The sequence below is a fragment of the Felis catus genome, chromosome B4 (genome assembly GCF_018350175.1).
Source record: "Felis catus isolate Fca126 chromosome B4, F.catus_Fca126_mat1.0, whole genome shotgun sequence".
NCBI lineage: Eukaryota > Metazoa > Chordata > Mammalia > Carnivora > Felidae > Felis > Felis catus.
Window position 1 is genome coordinate 57298503 of NC_058374.1, and position 19744 is coordinate 57318246.

Below are 19744 nucleotides of genomic sequence, written 5' to 3' on the forward strand. Positions count from 1 at the left end.
ATGTAGCTTGTTAATGTTAGGCCTGTAACAAATGGGTAAGAGGGAGTTTTTACCCTGTCCATGGAAGTGAGTAACCTGAAAACAAATCAGGACGTTTCTGTTCAATAATCATGAATTACAACCTTTTGACTTAAAAACAGTAACACAGAAAGAGACATTATCAAGAGAACTGTAAATTAGTTTTCTAAAAAAAAAAAAAAAAAGAAATCAAAGTATATAGAGAAATTGGTTTGTTCTGTATCATTAAGAAAGCTGTCTGCTGAAAAAGTTTTCATTAGGATACCTAAAGACTTCAGATCATTTTAAGTTCTATAATTCAGGGAAAATCACCCCACTGTTTTCTTCTTGATTAAAATTTCTTATAATTCTGAGAAAATTCCCTACTGTTCTTTCTTTTTCTTGAGTTAAAAGTTCCACTATTTTTTCTTGATAGAAAAAGATAGAAGGGAGAGAGGGAAGGAGGGCTGGATAAAACGGAGGATGGGAGGAAGGGAGGGAAGGAGGAAGGGAGGAACCTGATAAAGTAATATTAAATGCAAGTTGTGAGCAAGCCTGACTTATCCCTAACTTGAAAGGAACTAGAGAACCTCACCACTAAGTTTGAAGTAGTTATTACAGATTGTAAAAGTGTATTAACTATTTACAACGACTTTATATAACCAACCAATGGATGTTTAATTTTATCAAACATTTTTCGGAGCATTTTCATATAAGATTTCTTCATGAGCCAGTGAGAAAGGGATTGGCGAAGGTTCTCTACAAAAGGTCAAATAGTAAATATTTTCAACTTTAGGGCCACAGGGCCTCCGTTACAACCACTCAACTCTGCCACTGACCCACAAAAGCAGCCATAGATAATAATAAAGCAATGGGCGTGCCTCTGCTCAATAAAACTTGTTTTTCTTTTTCTTTCTTTCTTTCTTTCATTCATTCATTCACTTATTTATTTATTTATTTTTACAAATACAGGCAGCGTGTCATATTTGGCAAGCCAGTTCTGTTGACCCCCTAATACAGAAAATGATAATATATGTTTCTTTCCCTGAATTCACCAAAATTACTCTTTTTAAGCATGATCCACTAAAAGCCTAGTAAGGGACTGAAACTTTCTCTTATATATATATATAATATATATATATATATATATTTAGAATTTATATATTATATATATATATATATATATATATATTTAGAATTTCTGTATTTATATGCAAAGTGAGACTGCACTTACTTTTCTTTTGGGATTGGTTTGGTTGAATCATTATGCTAATTAGAAAAGTTTTTTATTTTTGTTTTTGTTTTTTGTTTTTATTTTGGCTCTAGAAGAAAGTTTTATACAGCATGGGAATTCTCAGTTTCTTAGAAGTTGAAAATATCTGGCTGGTTATAGGTGGCATTTCTGAAGATTATTCTTCAACTTAAAAAAAAAGTCTTTTACAGATAGTGTGTTTAGTTTTCCTATTTTATTTGCAGTCCTATAAACTATATATTTCAACAAGATTCCCAACTCTATTAATGAATACTTTTATATAGCCACATTTGCCAGTATGTTCAATAGAATATTACTTCCCAGTGATAGACTCAAAAGGCTATGTATTAAAGAAGGGCTCTATGAATGATTAAGTGTAGAAAACACTGTGCAAGATAAACCTAATTAGTTCTCTGAACAACAGGGCTGACTTCTCAGAACCTTAATATACTGTGTGAAATCTGAATATCAAAAAGTGGGATTATGAATTATATTATGAAATACTTCCCTAATTGACTTGACCATAGAATCTTTGTTTTTGACATTGTATGGTACATGTTCTTTAGGACACAATTTCGAAAATCCTAGAATAGACTATAACAATTTATACTATCTCTCTAACAGTAATGACATTACCCTTTATCAGTTATACGTTTGTGTATTTGTGTTTGCTCTTTTTCATTTATTAATCTGGAGAAAAATTTGCCTGATTTTCTCCCACTTCATTTATTTCTTTCCTTGTATCTCTCAGGTTCTGTTCCGTGCCTGTACTGATAGCATTATTATAATGCTTATCTGCCTCTAAAGTTAGATGTTTTGTTCTTTTTTCCTCATTTATTCAATTTAATAATAAAGGCACTGGGGGTAGGGGTATGGGCAAAATAGGTGAAGGGATTAACAGGTACAAACTTCCAGTTATAAGTAAGTCACAGGGATAAAAGGTGCAGCATGGGGAATACAGTTAATAACATTGCAATAACTTTGTATGGTAACAGATGGTAACTACATTTATTGTCATGAGCATTGCATAATGTAATATAATTGTTGCATCACTGTGTTGTACACTTGAAACCAATATAACACTGTGTGTCAATGATACCTTAATAATATAAAAAGAGTGAAAGAACAAAAGAACAAAATGAATAATGGAAGAAACTGTAATTTAAAAAAAAGTTAAAACTATTAATGTTACTGTAAAAATGTTAAGTTAAAAAAGCTGAGATGTGCAAAAAATAATTAAGGCATTCAAAGTTATAAATCTGCCTATTACTAGAACTTTCATCATTTCATGGCAAATTTTTATATTCATGCTGTTATTTTAAGTAGCTTATAGTTCTGATTTTTAACACAAGAATTATTTAGTAGTGTACTTTTTAAACATTTTTAAGTGATCTACATACAGATATTAAATCAAACTTATTAATTATATTTATCAAAGCCTCCATGAATTTGTATTCTATCTAATCCATCTGTGAAAGAGAAAAGGATGCTTTAATATCTCTTAGTATAATTATATTTCTGTCAACACCTCATATTTCTAGCATCTTTTTCTTTCTATAAATTAATATTTTAAAATAACATTTTCCTTATGTAGTTTATTTAATGTCTAAATATTCATGACATTTTATCTCTATATAACAACATAAAAAGACTCTATCCCAGGATTTTGATTCAATTCGGTCTGTTCATAACATTACTTCTGATTTCTGTGTGTGTATGTCTACTATATTTTTACTTTTCTTTTTATTTTTAACAGTTCAATGTTATTTTGTTTTATGTCTCACTTTTGTAAGGAGAATAAACTATATTTAAACAAATTCAGAAAAATACTAATCTTTTAAAAGGTAAGTTTACCCATTTATATTTAGTGTGATGAGACAACTGTTTTTACTTCTTTACAGTCTTCCTCTTTTTGTCTGTTTATATATTTTTTCTTCCTTTTTTTCTCTTAGGTTTTCTGCTTTTCCAGGAAAATACTAGATCACATCGACTTTCTGAATAATAAGGATATCCTCAATACTCTAGTATTCAAGCACTATATTCTACTTATTTCAGTTCCAGAATAGGGGTCTCTATCATTCTACATTTCTGATGTTTATGATGCTGATGTAACAGGAGCCTGTTCCCCACCTCCTACCCTTGGTTCTGAGTCAGGAGGTGATAGAGAAGTTTGCCAGGGTCCTTTCCTGTTACTTTTGATATGTTGCTATATCATAAGACAAAAAATTACACCTGCTCTCCATGACTTTTTATGTCAAATTTGCAATTTATCTGAAAGAAACCCTTCAAAGTTTTAATACTTAAGTGTGCAGAATGTTCATTAAATATATTAAACAAATAACAGGGACTGAGAAGTGAGGAATAGGGGAAAGGTTAATATTTTTGACAACATCACATCGACTTACAGTCAAGTCCTGAACTTCACTGAAAGAATTAGTTGAAAATTTTAGAAATAGTTAAACTTAGGAGAAAGTAGCTACCTAGTGACTCTCTACTTAGAAGAGTTGCTAATGCATCTAATTTGATGAAAAATGCTAGGAAGGAAGAAATTATCAAAGGAGAGAATAAGGACAAAAAGACAGAGTTCAATAGCTTCTCTAATACTAGCTCCCAGATAATATACAACATACAAAGGCAACTTGGTAGAAATTTCTGTCATTGTCTTTATATTTTTTGTCTTTTCTTTTCTTTGAAAAAACACCATGCTTATGACAATACTGAACAGAAGCAAACTACCTTGATATTAAAAACTTTGTGTCAGTCAAACAGTATGGTACCAGGGCTTCAAAGGAAGAATTTAACCAGTCAGGTGACTCCTAAATCAATGTGTATTTTCTATTTCACAGTTCTGACAACATGCTGACTTGGGAAAAGTGGGGAGAGAGGGCAGAGGGCAGGAGGAAGCAATTTATCGAAAAAAAAAAAAGAAAATATGTTTTATCAAAAGAAAAAGAAGAAAAGAAAATGCATTGCCTCTCTTTCACATCCCTTGTAAGCTGAACAGTCTTTCTGTGTTTCCAGGGTCTGTACTCTGAATCCAGGGTACTGGAGAACTGAACCTCATCCTTGTACTAGAATTACAGCAAGTCTATGGCTCAAAAAATGGACCCAGGAAAGAATGCTAAGAGGAACAGTGTTAAGTGGTCAGGAGCAATAGGTGGCCTACAGGGTGAATTCCAAATGTGGCAGCCCTGTGAAAACTCCCCAAGGCAGACTTGGTGAATACATTTTCTGATTATAAAATAAGCACAATCATAAGTGTGTCTGTAAGTCAGTATCTTGCTTGGTAGATCTATAGTCCCAGTGTGAGGATGTATCCTAGTACGGCCCTAAAACAGAATTAAGCTCTAGACAAGTAATCATCTATTTTGGTAGCTCAGGCCCCTTGGAGAATATAATGAAGGTAATGGGCCCTCCCTCTAGAAAAAAAATGTGAGTGCATATATCACATAGTTTCAGAGGGGACAGAGATTCCACAAAGCTCACCCTGTGAGCCTTAAAGTGATTTAACACACGGATGGAAAACACTTGGCTCTACAGGTTAGTGAGGAAGCATGTCATAGAGCTACACTTTAAATATGGACAGTCTTCAACTGGGGACATAAAGGAATAGACACTCATGGTATTTTGAAGCTTTACTTTGCCCTTTCCTTTGATTCAAATTTCAATAGCACATACTGAGCACAGAAAAAAAAAAAATATATATATATATATGATTTTGATTGATTTATCAACATTTTAAGATAGGAAACAAATACTATATTTCCTATATGTTGAATTAGAAAATACATGAAGGGAACAGCTGCAGACTGGCAGAGGGATGAAGCAAATTAATCTCATGATCTTCTCTCTCTCTCTCTCTCTCTCTCTCTCTCTCCCCCTCTTTTAATAAAGTAATTTTAAAAGTCTGAAAAATGAAGCAGTACCTGGTAAGCTCTGGGAAGAAGAGATAACTTGGGTACTTCTATTTAAGGTATAATCCTCTTGCGAGTTCTCTTGGGCTATCCCTCCACCTGATGAGTGGGAAAACCAATGTCTGAGCCTTATTTCCTCTATCTCTTCACCACCAACCAATTCTTATGGCAAGTATAGAAATTAACTCTTACACAAATTAACAGGCTATTTGTAGAATAATAAGGGATTAAAATGAAAAGGCAGCCAATATATTCTTAATTCCAATGTATAAAGATGATATGTCATTTTTTAGAACATGGGATAAATAAAATCCTATTATTCTACCCAAATGGCCATTTGATCTAATTACACCCTATTTACTGTAGCATTAATAGGAAAATATTTTCCTATAATATTTTAAATGGCTACTGTGTAACCCCCAAATGCTTTAAGGGTATAAGGGGAGAGAGAAACAGACAGAGAGAGAGACTCAAATACCATCTCTCTTCTAGGCAGCAATTTCCCCAGATGAAGAGGTCACCACTGTTTAACAGCGCGCTGCCATGTTAATTTAGTATGACAAGATAAAGCAGTAATCTCGGCTCGTGGAGGCTGTAAACCGCCTGCTATCCGGGGACATGCTCAAGTCGATTTGCACTGTATATCACTTTATACAATTGCCATGACAAAGCCCCTTGAGTTCTCACATGTAAATCTCTCTATCCCTCTCTTTCTGTAGCCCCCTCTTTTTCATTCCCTCCCAATGTCCTTCTCCCCGGCTTCATGTCCAGGTAGACCACATCCACTCAGCACTAATCTCCGAAAACTTAATGCTCTGCACATGACAAGGGACACACAACACACACCCCTCTCACAACCACTCTGTCAAGTCCTCCGATTTAAGAGAAGATGTTCAGGGACTTAGATAATCCATTGATCCCACTTGCATCGGCTTTTATATTTCAGTCTGCCGTGTTAAGTTGTCAAGGGGAGCGATTAAACCGATGTTTCGTGATTCGAGATTTACTATCCTAGGAATGATAGTTTTCAAAGCTTGTCTTGCTAAGTTCTGCTTAAAGATTATCCCTAAGAAAGCTGATGTATCTTTACTGGTATAAATCTAGTAATAAAACTCTAAAGTGTTTTAGGTAAGGACATTTTGGAGATATTCAGGGTTATAAACATAAGAATGTAAAACTGAATTAAATTTGGATTTTTAAAAAATGTCATCTGTGTAGTTCTCTCTGCATGAAGCAAAAACACCATATGTAAAAAAGGGGGAAAAACATGTTTCTATCTATGTAAAACAAAAATAATTATAGAACCACTGAAGAGGACATAAGTGAACAGGGAAGAGTTTATTTGATAGGAAATAAAAAGATCACATGAAGCACATTAGGAAAGTGACAAGTCAAAGTTTTATCCAATGAAACAAAAGCAGAAATACACGTTTAATCATCAAGAATTAACAGCTAGAAATATACACATTTTGGTTAGGTGTGTTAGTTTTAAATGTGACATGTCAGGTTTCTGACAGGTTCAGCTAATATCCTATAAAAAATCCATTTGTACAGTGCCTCTTATCCATATCTCAGCCTCTTTACCTCAGCTCAAGCTGCTCTTATTGGTAAAGAGAAAGGAAAGATCAAAGGACTTTAAAAAGCAATAAACATAGCACAAATAAACAAAGGACTGAATCCCTCACAGGAACTCTAAAATTCCCAAAATCAAATAGGCATTTTAAAACACATTGAAATGTAAAAACAAACAAACAAATAAAAACAAAAACAAAAGAATATGCTAATAAAACCATAGTCTCAAACATGAACCTCCTTAACCATGTACTAAAAGAAAAATCACTTGCCTTCCAGATATTCATGCAACAAAAGTTTAGCAATTTTTAAATGTACTATTTTCCAAAACACTTTTGCTGGTGTGTGCATGCGTGTGTGTGCATGTACTGATGTTCGTCTCCTCAGGCAGATTATTTGAAGAAGTGTAATATGTGAAGTTACAAGAGAATGCTGTGATTAGTTATCTGCACAGCAACTGCACTGAGAAAATCAGAAGGCTGACAAAAAGGGGGTCGCATTAACTGCATATTCATTATACAACAGGCACTGTGGTAGGTAATTATTTCATTTACTTGTTACATCAACTATCTATGTGTAAAGTAACATTTTAACATGTAGATAAGGAAATTTGCACTCAGAATGTCTTTTATGGGCACAGGCTTTATTCAACCATTCAACCATTCAACTATTTTAAGACAATTACTGTGTGTCAGTCACTGTACCAGACTCTAGGGACCTGGTGCTGAACAAAACAGGCATATGACTCCAAAGATACCGGACAGTTTTTCCTTTATTTTTTATTTTTTAATTTTTTTTAATGTTTATTATTATTCTTTGAGAGAGAGAGAGAGAGAGAGAGAGAGAGAGAGCAAGCAGGGAAGTACAGAGAGAGGGAGACACAGAATCCAAAGCAGGCTCCAGGCTCTGAGCTGTCATCACAGAAGCCGACACAGGGCTCAAACTTACGAACCACGAGATCATGACCTGAGCCGAACTCGGACAGTTAACCGACTGAGCCACCTAGGCGTCCCTGAGAGCTTTTGCCTTTAAATGAGTTTGCATCTCATGTTCAAATTACATCCAAAGATACTGACAAAGTTTAGTGATAAGACCACTGGACCACTTAAAATGGGATGGGAATGTGCGTAATAATCCTGCAGGTTACTAAAAGGAAATCGTGATTACTGGGAGCACCACCTACCCCCCCAAAAAAACCCATAGTGTTTTCTTCTAGTAATTCATAGTAATTAGTCAACAGAACACAAACGACTGAAGAACTACAGCATCTATTAAGTCTTTGCTATATGCCAAGCATAGTTCAAGAACACTTACGAGAATTCTATTTAATCCTTGTAACACCTGTGTATATTCAGAGGTTCTAGTATCATCCTCATTCAGAGGAGAAAACAAAGGGACAGAGTGACACCATACAACTGAGACACCTTACAAAAAGTGGGCTTTCTTGGAACCCAAGCAATTGAAGGGTGAATTTAGGCCCTTCACATTCTACATCTTTTAATCCTATCAAAATGCAGTTCTGATTTGGCTGAGGTAGATTTTTCTTGTGGTGGTGGTGGTGGTGATAGTTGCTGTTGATGAACAGCCTTAATAACAGTAAGCAAAAATTTGGCTGCCAATGAACAATATTTATGATAACTGAATCTGTCATAAATATCTGACTGGGAGACTCAGATTATTTCAGATTGATAATCCTGTGTTTTGTTAATAGTTAAAAATACAAAGAAAAAAAAACCTTTTAATGACAAGAGTTTGAGATTTCTATTGGACTTCTCATTTCAAAAGTACTCTTCCTTAGCTTTACCTTTTCTTGTAGGTCACTTAAATTTATAAGAATTGAAAGTATCAGTCATTTAATATAATGCACCATTTTTTCTCCCCGATCATAGAATGTAAACATTTCTTTAGGCACTCACTTAACTAGTATTTACTAAGCTAAGTTCCGCTATATCCCAGGCACCAGAGTGCTTTAGGTATACTGACTTCTTTAAACATAACAGTCTCTCAGATGCTATTCTTATCATACCTATTTTACAGATGACAAAACTAAGGTACAGAAAATTTCTATAACTGCCAAATGCCATAAGATACTAAACAGCGGAACATGGAATTTACTCAGTAATTTTGTCACTAGTGCCATGTGCTAAACCACTATGCTTTGCCAACAGTCTCATAGGCAGAGCACAAATTCCTCCTAATCTTGATGTGAAAGGTTTAGCAAGTAATCCTTTAAAATCCCATATATTACCCAACAGCCTATGCAGAACTTCTAGTACCCATTCTGAATTAGTTAAATCTCTCGGTCCATTTCAAGCCAGATAAAAAGATTAAAAAATCAAGTTGTCTCTGAGTTAAGGTATAATAGGCAACAATGAATTATTCCACCTGAATGCCCCACGTGGATTTCTAAGGGCTTTTAAAATTATTTATTCCAATAAACTATAAAACTGATTTCAATGTTTGTATGAGTGGGGAGGCAGTAAGTACAGTTAGTAAGTGCTTGGGTTCTAAAGTCATGACTTCAAACTCTCCCACTTACTTATTAGGCAAATTACTTCACCCAAGACTATTGTCTGTCTGTAAACTGGGGATAATCACAGTTGTCGAACTCACCGGGCTGACATAAAATTGGCTGAAAAAATAAATGTAGTCTGGCTGGTACATAGAAAAGATTGAAATATTATACATCCCTATTATTAATTATTAGATAACATATTCTACAGAGCATTGACTATTTTAAATCTCCCATATGTGAACTGCGACTATCAGACTATAGATAGGCTATAAGATATATTCACACAAGACTTTCAAAGTCGCTTCTTATATTCTACTGATGACTCTGGGGAAATCAAAATCTCAGATTCAGAAGAAGCATGTTCTCTGACTCCTGTGTCCCTGGTGTGCAAAGCATGCCAGCCACTGCTACAAAGCCTAAAGATGGATACTGGTAACAGCCCGGCAATATCCCCCTCTCCAGATATATGTTTACACAGAGGGAAGGGTCCAGCAGCAGCAGCAACAGAAGGGGGTACCAGGCTTAGCACCTTATTAAGTCTAACACTGTAAATTATCGTAACCTATTTTTTGTTACTCATTAATATAGGTTTTGACTTTTTACATGATACATATTTTATATTCATACACACATAAAAAGGTCCTTAATAGTGCCTTTGTGGTTATGCTCCTTCTTTATAACCTACCTCCATTTAAAATTGTTTATTCACTCTTAGAATATTATTCTCTCATTTAGGGTTATCGACCAACAAGATTAACTGTTTTATCTCGAGACAGGCTGGATTTTTAAGGGCTAAGAAGAGACACTGAAGTAAACACTGCTTCTCTATATAATGATAACATTGTTTGCTCTGCTGCCGCAGAAGCAGCCTTGACTAAATAAGACACAAAATCCAGTCACTTGTGTTCATTTACTTTATCATGTGATGTCAGTGTCACAGAGCTGCCCAAGGCTGCTCTCCTTACATTCACACCTCATCTGCTCACATGGATCCTTCCTAAAAACTGTCTCTGGGAAAAAGTTTTAAAAAGCTTGCCGCGTATGTATAAAGATCTGTTAACAAAAGGAACGATTACAACTGTAAATTTAAGTTAGCTTTACATTTATTTCCCCGCTACAAGTAACAAAGAACTTTCGGCTTTCTCCTCTACAGAGCATAGAAAAACATAAAATTGACTTTGTAAAACAAAAAATGGGGGGAGAAAGGGTACAAAATGATCAAGCTGGTCTCATATTAAAATGCTATAATGAATTCATTGTTAATGACAGCTTTCATGCCAGTACAAATTATGGGCATCTCAAACTTTGTGGAGGAAGAAAAGAATTTAAACTCACTTAATGCTTTTTTTTTTAATTTGTTTTTTAATCTTTATTTATTTTTGAGAGAGAGACAGAGTGTGAGCAGGGGAGGAGCAGAGAGAGGGGGAGACAGAATCCGAAGCAGGCTCCAGGCTCTGAGCTGTCAGCACGGAGCCCGACACAGGGCTTGAACTCACAAACCGTGAGATCATGTCCTGAGATGAAGTCGGATGCTCAACCAATTGAGCCACCCAGGCACCCCTCACTTAATGTTTTTAAAAGCACCTCATGTGGCAAAAGTGTTCATTCTGAATTCAGATTGGCATTTCTTAAGGAACCCTTCCTCTTCAGAGTGCTCATTTCTATCTTCCTATTAGATTTTCTGTACTATTGAATTCCTTTCTGTTTTTAAAAAATCCATCACCCCCCCCCAACAATGCAGGCATTTGTGTTTGTCTATACTTATAAAAGAGGAAGGTGTATGAGTCTAATTGCCAAAATACATGAGAAAAAGAAATGAGAACGAAAACCCAATACTTCCTTACATTTTTTTTGTATGACTTCACTTTCTTAAGATCCAAATTAAGTACCAGTGTTTGTGCTTTTTAGAGAAACTGCTCTACAAAGATAATTCCTCTCTTTTTAGGTACAGTAGATAGTTGTATCTAACTGATAAAGCCAAGAGGGAATATGGTGTAGGTATTATTTGAAATATTTTGAGGTCCCATTGGCAATTGTAGGTTTCATTCTAATTCCTAGAATTCAGTCACCAACACTGGAAAATTCTTATTTATTTTGCATTCCCTTAAGTGACTGTCCCTTGCAATTACAAAATAAGAAACAACGAGAAACTCGTTGCTATTATCACTCGCACGAAGTTAATACCGTTAAAGTGACATCAAAATCACCTTATAGTTATGTAAATAATTTCCATTTTTACCAATCTCTACAAAATCTCAAATTTAGGAAAGAAATATGAAGACAAAAAGCAATAATTGAGTTAAAGAAGGAACCAAGAACGTATTGAAAATAGTGACAGAAGCTGTCAAATAATTTAAAATAGAAGCTAGGAACAGGCACACAAAGAGCATAGCATATCTGCTAAAGCACTAGGTCCCAGACATTTGGATTCAATGATAAGCACAATTTCCAAAAATAATATCAAAACTAGTATAGACTTTTAAGTCCTTTTTTCCAGTAAGTACATTAAATATAATATTATAATTTACTATCAACATTGAATCATGAAAGAAAAGCAAATATGATTTCTGAATAAATTGAGTAAATATGCCACATAGTTTTGTGAAGAACTAACTAAAAATCAGTGAAAATTCTATCATAGAACCAACTGACCTTTATTAATCACATACAGTAAGAGAAACCTAGGCCGACTACAGGAAGTTTGGCAAGCCCCCAAGAGGCAATATATGTAAATAAGAAGGAAGTATATATCAGAGCACAATGGTGCTGATTCTCCAACCCTCTCTTCCTTCCTGATAATGGCTCCATTGAGATCCACAAGAGAACCCATTAAGAATGTTTTTCTGATAGGAGCAAACTGAAAGCGAGGAAAAGAGGAGCAAAGAAGGAAAAGAATCAAAGGAAGAAAATGATGAAGAACTGAGAACAAAATATCTAAGCTACAAAATGAAAGTTGGTCCCCAAACTTTTCATTATTTTTAACTGCCAAATACAAAGGATTCTATTATGCAGATCTGAAATAGTAAATGAAATAAAGAGGGACACCTATCCATTCCACAAAATCAGGACCACCAGTCAAGTAAATTTCCAGCACCGCTTCTTAGTGTCTTTGCTATTTCCAATACCCTAGCCAAGTATTTCTTCATTCTTTCCACCTCATTCAAGGTGGTCACACAGAAAAAGAAAGGAAACATGCAAAACCCCAATAACTAAAGTAGTTGATTGTTTTCCTATCAATGTGAGACATGTATTTTACTAACTTCCTCATATTTTATTTTAAGATATTTACAGTATGCTTTGTCTTCAGTATTTTTTTTAACTTGCTCTTTTCCTCTTTCTTAGTTATTGCTCCTGGGGAAATATGTGGCAAAGGCAAAATTTTACTGAACTATTAACTAAAAACCTTATATTAATGATATCCAATGAGATGTAAATAACTGTGAATCTCCTTAGCACTTGTTAGCCTGTATCTGGGTTCTAGTATTTTATAAAAAAATTATGGTGATTTTCTGGTTATCTTATCCCCATACTATACAAAAAGGCACATGAAGGAAGGGTTCTTATTCATCTCCCTATCTCTGGTGATAGGTATTCATTGTATATAATTAAGTTGAATCTTTCCACAATACTTTCTATTAAATGAAAGTCATTAAATTCATTAGGCCACATATTCTTAAGCAAACACATTTCCCCATTACTACAGATTTAGAAGTTCTTATTTATTCACCTGTCACTGGATAGCATTTTGTGGGGACACTCATCAAGTGTCCTGAACTAGCCTGCAACTCCCACATAGCACTTTTTCCCCACGGTGGGAGAGTACATTCCTTAACTTCTCAAGGCCCAGTTAACTTTAAACTCAACAGTAGTACTTCAAATATACTGTGGACATCAAATGAATCAAGGTTTTCCCCACTGATATTCAGCCCTCCCCCCAACCCAAAGGAATGAAATTATAAGGCAACAGGACAAAAAGACCCATTGCACAACTTATCCAGTGGCTTTGATGAACCCCAACTGATTGTTCTTCACATGTCCTCATTCCTGCTAGCCCTGGGAGTAATTTCCAGAAACAATGCAAGTATAAAGATTGAACAGCTTACATTCAAACACAAGCCTTGGATTATATCTAGATAAACAGCTTCATGTGGTATTTTCTGACAACATTTACAGAATAATGTTGGTAACAATGTAATTTCATTGTATGATAAACATCAATTTACCATAAAAAACAAATACAAACTTGTCACCATTTTCACCTTGTTTCAATTGAATTGGCCTTGTTCAGATAAGCAAGCCTATCTCTTACAGAAACAACAGTTTAGAGATAAACTGTGTGAAATCGGGTATGTGTGTGTAGAATTATACTGCCTACTATCATAATTTTATACTGCCACACTGCACATATGGCTTCCAAGCTTACTTATCTGAATCCTTCTGAATCTATTCTCCATGCTATTAAACTGCACACATTCCACATCGTTCAAAAGTAATTACACTTTTGTCTAGAGTGTAGGAGACTGCTCTCCCTAAACAATGAAATTCTCATTATTAGAACTTGCACAATAACCTCACTGGTGTTAACAACAGTATGCATTATACCATCATAATAACTTATGCTAAGTTTGATGTACAAAGGTAACCAGAAATTTAAAAGCTTATAAAAACTGCCATATAGAAATAGGAATCTTTACCACACCATAATTAAAGTCCTATTCTGTGACTTATTTTTAAATAACACATGTATTTTTCTCTTTTCTTTTGTATATTATCTGAACAGTACTTCATACATAACATTATCCTAGTCAAACGTTGAAGATACATTACTAATATAAGCAAAGTTCATATGAAGAGTATTTCAAGACACAGCTATAATATAGCAATGAAAATTATTTGGGGGGGGAGCAAATAAGTAATCCCAGGAGTTGACAGTAATCCAGAGGAAGTAAAAACTTTTCTCTGTCACATGTATTAAGTGAATTTCATCATTAAGGTTGGATTTTATACGTTGGAGCCTTGCCATAGTGTTATATTTGGTTCCCAGCTATATGTCCAACTTCTATAGAAGATCCAACTTAAGGGGTGCCTGGGTGGCTCACTGGGTTGAACGTCTGACTTCGGCTCACGACATCATCTCAGGGTTCGTGAGTTTGAGCCCCATGTCAGGCTCTGTGCTGACAGCTCAGAGCCTACAGCCTGCTTTGGATTCTGTGTCTCCCTCTCTCTCTCTGCCCCTCCCCTGCTTGTGCTCTCTCTCAAAATAAATAAATAAACAGTTTTTTAAAGAGTTAAAAAAATTATCCAACTTTAAACACTTTTGTCTTCTTTTGATGGACTTCAGGAAGAAAACTGACTCACACTGAATGTTGCTTTATGATAACTAGTGTCCCTGCAATGTTTAAACACACTGACATTAAGATAAATCAAATTATTAATCCCAATATAGTATGTCCCAGAGTTTTCTTTAAACAGTTCCAGGAAAATATTATCAATACAGACATTACATTATATATTAAAATAGATTAAAACATATTTTCAGGTCCAATAGATCTTTAAATGTTAAAAAACATATATACATGCAATATTTATTTCATAGGAAATTGAGCTATCTATAACGTGAGCAACTCAAATTATTTTTTTAATAAAAATTCTGTACTGTTATAATAAATAATTGTATATTTTAAAAGTCACTGTTGGGAAGCAGCCACTCTAAAGTTACACAAAAGTAGTCACTCAACTCAACAGGATTTTAAGAAGTCAAAAGAGAGTTTGGCTGAGATAAGAGTATACCTTCTGTGAAACAAACAAACAAACAAAAAAACCCCAAAAAGAGACAATTGACTCTTGTCCAGTGACCACAGGTGGTCAAGACTTTCATTTCACATCACATTTGACACTTGAACAACAATCTAACCAGCAGAAGTAGCAATGCAACCAGAGAATGAGCACCAAAATGGCCCCTTAGCTGCCTCTGATGCTGCTACTTAATTTCTCTTCAGACTCCCTCTCTTCCCTTCTGGTGCTCATCTGTAATCACACTGACATGAGGATATGTTTGTTCTCAACAGTTCTTTGCATCATGAAATAAATTCATCTGTATCAGAACTATTATTAAAAACCACCAGAAATTACAGTGATTCTTGCTTGTCTCTGAAACTCTACAGTGACAGTCTCCAAACCCATGTTTAAAAAGGGGGGAAGGGGACAAGAAGATTTGATTCTCAGTAGAAGTAAAGCCCCGTACTGCCCTTCCGCTCATGTCAGAATATGACTCTCCAACCTTGACTTTCACCTTTTTGAAGATTACATGAAAATCAAAATTTGTCATTAATTGCTAATAAGAGCTTCAGAAAAGGAACCCACAAAATCTGTCTTTTACATACCTATGCAATATGTGTCTCAATATTACACTTATTGGAAATATGACAGTTTCTTAAATAAATATATGTACATAATCTGAAGACACTTCATCTACGATGTACTCTGAATAATGAGTAAACCATTCCAAGAATAGACGCACCCACAGTATCCACACCAATATCACTGTCTGTGAGCTGCTCTTATTTAGGCATTTAATCCTTTTCTCCAAAACATTAAGGCAATAAACACAACTTCAGAAAGGAAGAATTATATCTTCATTTGACCCAATTCCAAATGCCTGCATACAATGGATATGAACAAACAACCCTAATTTCTCAAAATCTTTATATGGCAACAATTGTGAAGTGTACAGAACTTTTATTGCAGAAAATATTTTCCAACTTAAATGTTATACAGAGAATAGCTCTATGTAACTTCAAGCCAGCTTTACAGAGATTACTCATCAGTTTTACTTTGTCTCTAAACTATATTGGCAATATAAAATGTGGACCTCTCATGTTTTTTTTAAATTTAAGAATAGAGTATGAATGTCACACATAAACAGGCAATGAAATCTGGAAACCTGTTTTTTTTTTTCTCCTTAAATTGAACTCTTTGAAATAGACCGTGAAACATTGTCTCTGTTTTCAAAGATATTGAACAGAGAAAAGATAGAAAATGTATTTTCCTGGGGCACCTGGGTGGCTCAGTTGGTTAAGAATCTGACTCTAGATCAGTTCATGATCTTGCGGTTCATCACTTCGAGCCTCACATTGGGCTCTGTCCTGACAGCTCAGCACCTGGAGGCTGCTTTGGATTCTGTGTCTCCCTCTGTCTCTGCCCCTTCACCCTCATGCTCTGTCTTTCTCTGTCTCAAAAATAAACACTATTTTTTTTTAATAAACTGTATTTTCCTACTTACATAAAAGTTCCTGTTAAGTGAACATGACAATGGCCTACTACCCAGAAAAAGTATAATGCATTTGTGTTGAATAACAATTCTATAAATATATTCAATCATTTTGATAAATGAATAAAATATATAAATCAGCTTAACAGCTGAATATATCATGGCTATTATGACACACTTTCTGAAGCATTCTGAATATATTATGTTAGTATATTCTACTTTAGTTGTTAAATTTCTGGAAAAGCAGCATATTCACCATGAATAGTGCCTTAACAACTCTGCCCAAAACATATTCACTATTTAATCATCCATATGAACTCTGCCAGTAATTAGTAATCACACACTGAGTGTCTATTATGTGGTAAGTATCAGAAATATATTCATATATGTCATATATATGATTTGTATGACTGTGCCTTCAAGGAGAAATACAGTATACAGACAGGCAAATGTACAAACACATAAATTATAATGTAGGCCATGAGAAAAGAATAAACAAATGTCACAGATAAAAGAATAATTCAGCAAGCATTCTGCTTGGGAAGTCTGTGAAAGCATCTCAAAAAGAAGCAATTTTTGAACTCAGTCTTGTGGGAGAAACATAGTTCATCAGGAAGGTAAAATCTGAAAAGAGAATGTCTTTCAGGTACAAAGAATAAAGCTGTGTCATTCGAGGTCACCTGGTATGTTTCTGAACCTGTATGAAAAACTTGGCATGACAAGAATACCGGGTCCATGGCCAGATGTGGCAGAAAAGAATACCAAAGCCATAGTTTGGTGCTACTCTATACAGAATTTTATGCTAAGCCAAAGGGTTTTAGACTAAATCCTGTCAGAAACAAGGACACACATTAGTTTCCAAAGTGGGATAAATAATCCAACTCACTTCTCAGGGAAACACGTCCAGTGAATATTGAAAGAAAAACCAGAGAGAAGCTAAAACTCTGAGATCATATGACAGACTTTTCCACAGACTTGTCTACTCAAGAGATGAAAAGCTGATGGAATCAAGAAACATTTGAGGCAGGAACAAATTTACAAACTAGTTAGACGTAAAGTAAAAGAATCAGTGTTCATGTCACTAAAACTAAGTTAAACCACTTGTATCCGGAGATCAGCTTGTGAATCTGATGAAACCTATGATCTTACTCACATGTATGCATAATACAGAATTGTCCACTCATTTTCAGGAGATCCCATAGGCCCTGGCTAAGAACTGCTACTCTAGATGAAGTAGTTTGGGGAAAAGAGTTGTGTTTTATTTAAATCTATTTCCATAGTGCCCAACAACAACAACAACAACAAACTTGGTACAAAGTAGGCGATTCATAGTTTGTATCCATTTGAACTGAATTCTCCATTAAAAACTGAATGGTTTCCTTTTCACTAACTTCCTGCATCACAGCATCCCCTCATGCCAACTTCAGAATGTAACTTAATATACTTTTCTTATATCCATCCTTGAATAAACTTAAAATAATCTCCCCTTTATCTTTGTGATGTTCTTCTGGTTGTAACTATTTATATCCACTCCTTCAAATTTGTGTGTTTATGTTTAGAGTAATATCACAAGGCAAAAAACCAAGAAGCACTCCTTGAGAGAACACAATGGTCAAAATATTGAGAGAGGAAAGCTATTAGCAGAGATGCAATGCCAAATACAGGGTATGATCTCCTTACCCTGTTGAACTGTGTACTACCATTTTCTCCTTTCCTTTTCCTAATTTAACCGTTTTGAGAGGAGACCAAAAAGTTGTATCATTGCACATAACTAATACGAACTCACAGTAGAGAAAGAAGGTAGGGATATGGATAGTATGATTTAGCTTGCCAAATAAGAGATAATCAGATAACAAAATATGCATGTGCTCTTGTGAGGAGCTTGTAATGTTTATAAGCATGGACTCCAAAGCCAGAATGTCTGGGTAAACAACCCTGGTTCTCCTGCATATCAACAGTGATCTAATCAAGTTATTTAACCCCTATGTGCCTCGGTTTCCTCATTTGTAAAATGAGACCAAAAATAACACCCACTGTATTACTGTGAAGGTCAAATGAGTTAATATGATAATGTGATTAAAATACCAGATCTATATAAGTGTGATATAGTGTTAGCGGAAATACTGTCCTTGAGGGGAAAATCTTGGCACATAGTCACATACCCAGTGCAATTCTGACCTGTAAGGCTTAAAATGTTGAAAGAGGTATTTAAATCTGATGTGAGTATCAAAGAACAGCATCCATTTCACAGTTATTAGGAGATATCTGATTCTTCTTGTTGATTTAATTCTATATATGGTAATTTAGTAACATAAATAAGTAGGCGTATTTCAGTTCCAAGCACATTTGTGATATATAATAATTTTCTAGAGAAAGCAAAAAAAAAAAGATTTCACAGAATCAACCTTGTATTTATAAGTATGAGAATGTCTGAGGAAACATAATTTTGTTGGTGTAATCTGGTTCATATTAATGGCCCCACCATCCTTGAAGTAGAAGAGGAGAAGGTCACAAAACCCATCTACCCAAGCAGTCATGTTGAAAAGGTGAGGGTGGTTTTATTGGCAGCTAAGTGCCCTGCTACCTTACCAATATGCTGATTGTGTATTTAAGTTCCTAAGAAGGACTTAAAGCCTTACGTGTGTGTGTGTGTGTGTGTATATGTGTGTGTGTGTGTGTGTGTGTGTGTGTGTGTGTGTGTGTATGTGTGCACATGCTTATATGTTTCAGCCAAAGATGCTAAGCCACTTTTCTTCCCTCTCGTCCATGAAACCACAGGTTCCTAATCTTCCGCAATGAGCCAGACCCCAGGACAAGGGGCCAGATAAATTATCCTGAGTTGCAAATTCAGGAATAGGATGCACCAGGGAATTACCAAATTATCAAAACAGCGTGAATGAGACTGAGTTAGAAATTATTGCAGTCGCATTAAAAAACTGTAGTTTCTATAAAATATATTCTTCTATAATATTCCCAGTACCATAAGGAATACTGGAATCCAATCTGGGCAAAGCAAAGAATTGAAAAACATTGATTTATCATGGTGGAGATGTTCAAAATATGTTGTAACTCTATCCAGAAAAACCTTTTTTTATTATTTATTTTTTGAGAGACAGAGAGAGACAGAGCATGAGTGGAGGAGGGGCAGAGAGGGAGTCACATAATCCAAAGCAGGTTCCAGGCTCTGAGCTGTCAGCACAGAGCTGGATGCGGGGCTCGAACTC

At 35.0% G+C, this 19744-nt stretch overlaps 1 protein-coding gene across 33 annotated transcripts in view; it reads right to left on the bottom strand.

Annotated features, from left to right (window-relative positions):
• SOX5 (SRY-box transcription factor 5) overlaps positions 1–19744 on the bottom strand; it is a 1017940-nt gene that overhangs the window by 336712 nt on the left and 661484 nt on the right. The window lies entirely within an intron of this gene.